The following is a 6,754-nucleotide window of genomic DNA, read 5'->3' on the forward strand; positions in this document are numbered from 1 at the left end:
GTTCCTCCTCTGGTTAATCCTCAAATTCTTCTCAGTTCTCTCCTGGATTGAGACACTGATGCTTTTTTTGGGCGAACTTCTCCTCGTCTTCAAATATCTGTGAATCATTGTTTCAACGTAACGAGGGTCGTCTTTCTTCTTAGAGTCGACTAACTGTCGGAACTCGGCCCTGCTTTCTGCTTCTAACTCAGCTTCGCGGTCTTCCATCTCTTTCTGCACGGAAACAATTAAGCAAGTCAGATCAATCATGTGATTAAGAGCATCATTGTTCTTTTTTAATTAAAAAAACATTGTCTTAAGCCAAAACCTCATTTCATATCTCTAATGCTATCTGCACATTAATTTTGTGCTAGTTCTTGTTGTACTAAGGTGACTAGCTTCACAAGAAATTCACAATTTCCAGCCATTACTTGTACAAATAATAGAGAAAAAAAGGCCATATTTTGGCATTTTAGAAAGTATTCACTTCAGAAAATTTCAGAAATCTGTGTTCCAAAAAAGCGGAGTAATCGTAACCTAGTCTCAAAAACTTTAAATTTTTGGCTTCAATTTTAAGAAAAATTGCATCTCATTTCAATTGATGGCCAATCATATTGATCAAGTTATTGTTTGAACTCTGCCCCCCGACCAACATTTTCATTTGTATATCGCTCATGATCACCAAAATCATGAACATTTGCAAGACTGCACTCCACCAACCATTTTTGATACTAGGAATTTTCTGAGACAAAAAAAAACAGTTCATCGCATTTTGATAAATCTGGTTTCAATCAATGTTGCGTGATGCTCAATCAATTGAAGTCCGTTTTGTTTCAAAATAGAAAAATACATTAGATTGACCGCCATATTCCCTTTTGATTTGACGATTCGCAGCCTTTATTGTTATCTTCTCAGATTGCCAGAAAATATCCCAAAATCTTCGTAGATGTGCAGTCTCCGAAATATTCAATACTGAGATGTTAAATTTTAATTAAGAATTTATATAAATTGCTGCCTCTAACAGCTGCGCTTAAATAACCTTCGATTAGAGTGACATACAATCACTTGATCTTGAATCACAACCACATCTCGTTGAATTAAAGTAAAGAAGAGTCATTTTTGAGATTGAGATAAGTCACGTGTGACAAGAAACACAATGACGCGAATGGACAAAAAAGTCGCTCCACTAACAGTTAAAAATAACGCCACGCAAGGAATTGAGTCGAAAATGCATGAAAGAATGAGAAAATATATATTTGAAGTTGTAACGTCATATGGTCGTTAAAATTCTTGAGGACAAATTAAAAACGTAGCCAAAAGCATCTCCAGGCATCTGCCTTCCCAAAAAACACAAACGTGGCGAACTTGAAGCCGGAACCCTTATCGTCTTAAGAAATTATTCTTTGTCTCAACAAAAATTAACTAAAATACTATATTAAAAATTGAACAATTGACGAAACCAGAAAACTTTCAGCCTTAACATCATTTAAGCACGCAACAAAAAACAATTACGGTGCCATTCAAAAAACAGCCAAAAATAACTACCAGTACAATAAACAGAAATCTTGAAATTGCAAATTTTCTATTATTAAAAAATATCTGGTCACTGAAAAACAGACAGGTCTTAAAATTTCCACGGAACAACCAAACTAAATATTAACTCCGCAACTAAAAAAACATTGGTTAGAGTAAAATTTTTCGAGATAAATTCTTAGAAAATGAACTGAATCATAAAACGAAAACAAAACCACAGCACTTATGCAATTACCGAGAAACCAGTTATCTCCTGTTTAATAAATCCAATTGGTTTGAAAATAAGACGCAGCAAACAAAAACTAAAAAGCATAAAATCAACCAGCCCAAAATTTATCAAAAAAAACAAAGATATCTTCAACCGTAAAAATCAGTTTTGAATATCTCAAAAATAATTCATGTAATTTCCAAATTGAACCGTGGGTCAGACGAACAATCGGCCAAGCAAAAAATCTCACAAAAAGGATCGCAGGACTGATATAATTGATACAAATCTCGTTCAAGAGCAATTCAAAAAGTAAAAGCAAAAAGAAACAGATTTCATTATTAAAAATTGCTGTTAAATAAATTTAATCAGCTAACTTTCTCTCAAATAAGAAAGAAAACAATCAGGACAAAAATAGAACACCAAAAAAACATCAAATAATTTATCAAGGAATTCATTATTTTTTGTTCAAAACGACAATTTGAAAAATTTTGATTTTGATCAAAACGAAAACTAAAGCTCTGACGATGCACAAAGAGGATCATTCTATTAAACCAAACAAGAATCGAAAGAACAAAAGCAAGAAAAATTGGACAAAACCCCCAAAATCAGTTTCTCATAAAGTTAATATAGAAACAACTTCATCTTAAAAACTGAAAAGGCAACGCCTGGTTGTTGAAAAACGGTTACCTTATTCGCTAATCATCAGTTACATTATTTGCCCTTCGAAAAACAAAAAATAACAATTATTGATAATCAAAAACGAATAAAAAAAACAGAAATTGAGAGTCATTTTGCCCTCAAAATCTATTATTGGAGAATCCAAATCAAACATACCCGGCAGATTGCCGGAAAATAGCCGCCGTTGATTCCAATAAGCATGATTGGGATTGAAATAACAGAAGATATTGAAAAAAAAAGATTTTTGTACAAAAACATTTTTTTAAGTCCGATTTATTTTGATGGCATTTCGTAGTTGAACATACTTCTGTTTCTTAGAGAGAGGCTACAGGGGCTACTATCAATAACAATAAGCATTAGAGAGAGGTAACTAATACTTATAGGAACGACGTTCAAATAGCGGGCATCTAAAATTGGGCTTTATGGGTTTATCCCGTTTCTATTTCTGACTTCAATTTTTTATACTGACTCTGTTCATTTTGAATTGCTTTGCTGAGCAACTGATGTTCAAAATCACTTTTAGCAGAATGAGAGAAGAGAGAAACTAGCCTAGAGAAGTCAAAAAGATTTCACGCAAAATGTTGAAAAGGCGGCAAAATGAGGTAAAGCGAAACATTTTTTTATTAGACGAAGTAAAAAAAAAAATAGGAGCGCTATAATAGCCGGCTGAGAAGATGAGGGCGGCTATTAATAAATTACCAATTGCAACGCATGAACAACTTCTCTCGTTCAGTAAAATTACTTCACACGGCAATATTACTCAATATCGCCTCCAAGTCACAACGGCCATGAACGTATAGCACTTCCGGTAAAAAAAAACTTCAAGAAAACCAATACTCCTCTTCGAGTCGTAAAAAACCGAGAAGGCCCATAATTGCCCCTGCCATTATAAGTGCATTTATTGACTGCTTGAACTACATTTGCCGGCTTATTTCTATTTTTGGTTTTTGCTGTTATTTGTATCACAATGTATTATGAGATTGAAAATAGTAGACAGGATAACACCAAAATTATGCTAAGATGTTAAATCTATTGATATTGTTGAGAGACCAAAAATTGGAGCGCAGAAAACCATTTTTGCAGAATTTTTCATCAAAAACCAAACCCTTTTGGATCGATTAACTTATTCTTTGGGAATGTCGTTTGATTTTTACTTAAAGATGAAGTTTTATTTCGGGGATCGTTTCGTTGTGCGCACTGGCGAAAATTTTCTACACTGCAATAGCTGACAGCTTGTTTAGTCGAGCGTGCGGTTAGGGGACTAAGGAGGTGGGCGTGGCGCGATGTGCGCGTGGTAAACGGAATGGTGGCCACCAAAAAAACACTGCCCATCACACCATGATTTATGTCCCTAGTTTCCGTGATTTATATCATTAGATACTATTAAAACTGATCGATGACTTAATTCCCGGTTATTAACTGTTGTTCCAGCTTTTTAGGACAAAAAGTGAAATGTTCCGACGACAAAAACAATCGGACAAAAAGTTGGTAGTACGCAAAATGGCACAAAAATAAGGAAGAACAACAGGAACTACATCAATGCTTTGTTTCAGAGCAATTAAGAGGTATAGCCGGAAAATTACCGGAAAATAGATGCTCTTGACCCGCTTTAAGCACATTGGATTGAAACAGCAAAAGAGTTCTTATTTGATGAGCCGTTTGAATTAGATTCTAAAATCCTATATATTAAACGCGTGAGCTCTAAAATTTGGACAAAATTTTTGCATGTTTAAGGGGCCTCTCGAAGCGCATGTTTAAGAGCAGCATTGAGCAGCATGGTTAAGCGAATATACAGAGAGAGTTCAATGACCTAAAAGGCTTAAAGTAGATGGGTGAGAACCGAACCTGGGACAAAAGACTGTTAGTCAGGTGCAGTTACCACGAGGCTAAGAGGGCTTGAAAGAATCCTCGCCAAGAGGGAGGATTTACTGTCCTGGGTACTACGTGTTTTTTAATTCCGCTCGAACTAAGTTTGAAGTTCTTAATGTAAACGTGTGTTTTTCTGCAATGATTTAGCCGTACAGAATCTGCGCTATTCTAGAACACTCTTAGCTCTCAACTAAATTTCTCACGCTTTACTATTGATTTTTGCGTGATCTCAAATGCTCTCAATCTGAAATATGAGTATTGATACGACAAACGCGATTGTGAGAAACGGTGGTATGTAGTCGTTATAGCGCAGTTGGTAAGATGGATGACTGTTAATCTGAGGGTCGAGGGTTCGAAACCGTGTCGGGTACCCTTCTTTTTGTAGACATGAAAATTACCAACAATTTGCGTATGTAGTCAGTTGAATAGACAAAAGCAACAGGCGTCGATAGCGCAAGGAATTAGACCTATGACTGTGAAGCGATGGGCATGGGTTCAAGCCCGAGTAGGGACGGAATTGGATGCTTAGTAAACAGGGCTAAAAATTTGGGATTCGGATATCTTCTTGAGCGCAGTTGTTGACAGCGCTCCTATCTTCGTATGCTTTGACGATCCTCGAACATGCAGCCTATTCTACCATGCTTAAGCTCCCAATCTGCTCATGTTTTTGTGCTCATTAAGAATGCAGCTTAACAAAAACAAGCAAAACAAAAAAGCCAATGACCAAATATTTCCGTATGTAGTCAGTTGAATAGACAAAAGCAACAGGCGTCGGTAGCGCAAGGGATTAGACTTATGGCAGTGAATAAAGGGGTATGGGTTGAAGCCCGCGCAGAGCCGGAAAACGATGCATGATGTACTGGCGTTTAAGAAATTGGGGATTAGTTTTTTTCATTCCTTTCCTTTTTCTTCCATTAGTTCTTTCTTCATTCCCTCACCTTTCATTCTCTCCCTCATCTTTTCATTCTCTCCCTCTCATCTATCTATCTTTTATTTTGAACAAAAGTTGCACTTGAGAGCAATAATTAACAGCGGTCCTATCTTCAGCGGTCCATAAACATGCAGCCGTCATCACCATGCGTTTGCTCTGATCATGTTTCTTTGCTCATTAAGATTGCAGCTTAGCAAAAGGAAGCAAGCGAAACAAAAAACCATCGACCAAAAATTTGCATAAGCAGTCAGTTCAATAGACAAAAGCAACAGGCGTCGTTAGCGCAAGGGATTAAAACCTATGACTGTGAAGAGATGGGCTTGAGTTCAAGCCCAATTAGGGGCTAAAAAGCATATACTTGGGTTAAAAAAATGGTATTTGGTTGTCTCTCTTCCGTTCTTCACTTTCCTTTTATTCGTTAGTTTTTCTTTCGTTCTTTCTTCATTCCTTCATTCTTTCTGCATTAGAAAGTTCAATAGGCGTAAGCATTCAGCATACATAGCGTAGAAGATAAGACCCTTGACTGTTAATCGAGGCGCAGGTGTTCGAGTCCAATTAAAACCGGGAGAAGACGCATGATTTCCTTGACCACAACTTTGAGAAGTTGATTTTCTTTTTCTTTTGCTCCTTTTATTTCGTTTCTTTTCATTTTTTCTTTTCTTTCTTCACAATCTTTCTCTTATTTCATAATTTGGATCCTAATTTGCTCATGTTTTGCGCGCTCATTAAGCTTGCGAAAGCAGGCGAGTCATTAAAGCCATTGACAAGAAATTTGTTGATTCAGAAATAGTAATAGACAATAGATAATAAACGCGCTTTGCCACCATGTATAAGCTCGTTATCTGCACAAATTTTTGCGCTACTTAAATATGACACTCGGCAAAACCAAAACTGTCGCTTAACAGAAATTAACTGCTACATGGGGTAATAGACGGAAAAAATACGCGTCGGAAGCATTGGCGTTAACACCTATGCCTGGTAAATGAGGGGCAAATGGGTTCGAGCCCGAGTTGGCACGAAACAAATATCTTTTAAACCTTCTATCCCGTTGAATTTTCTTATGATGTGTTTGCGGGCCTGCCAGTTATACTTAATTCAGCTTTTAAACTGACGGCGGTTAAAGCTAACAATTGCTCTAACGAATATTGATTACCTAGTGCACTATGAGTTACTTAATGACCGGGCTTTATCGGTGTATCCCGTTTCTTTTAATTTCGCTCTTTTGACATTGACCGTATTCGCTACACTGCGTACTTCAATGCAAGGAAAAATTAAAAATCCATTCAGTTAAAACAGTGAGAGTGAAATCCGTGACTTACGTAAAACGAAAGTGATCCAAATGTAAAGCGAATTTAAAAAGAACGCCATATTACCAGCCGTTGAGATGCTGACGGGTGCTATTAAACATAACGCTTTTCGACGGACGCCAAGATGGATTAAGGAAAATGAAAATGTGCGACAAAATCCACAGCAGAATAATCTTAAACTTCAAAATGCTCATTTGGCTGTTTTAAACATAAACCGACAAATGTTGGAAGAATTGCTCTTGAACGACA

The 6,754-nt window shown here is 36.6% G+C and overlaps 1 protein-coding gene across 3 annotated transcripts in view; it reads right to left on the bottom strand.

Moving 5' to 3' along the window:
- The window catches only part of LOC142345741 (phosphoinositide 3-kinase regulatory subunit 4-like), a 428,489-nt gene that overhangs the window by 9,887 nt on the left and 411,848 nt on the right, over window positions 1–6,754 (bottom strand). The window lies entirely within an intron of this gene.

Source organism: Convolutriloba macropyga, chromosome 9 (assembly GCF_964194025.1).
Source record: "Convolutriloba macropyga chromosome 9, txConMacr16.3, whole genome shotgun sequence".
Taxonomy (NCBI): Eukaryota; Metazoa; Xenacoelomorpha; order Acoela; family Convolutidae; genus Convolutriloba; species Convolutriloba macropyga.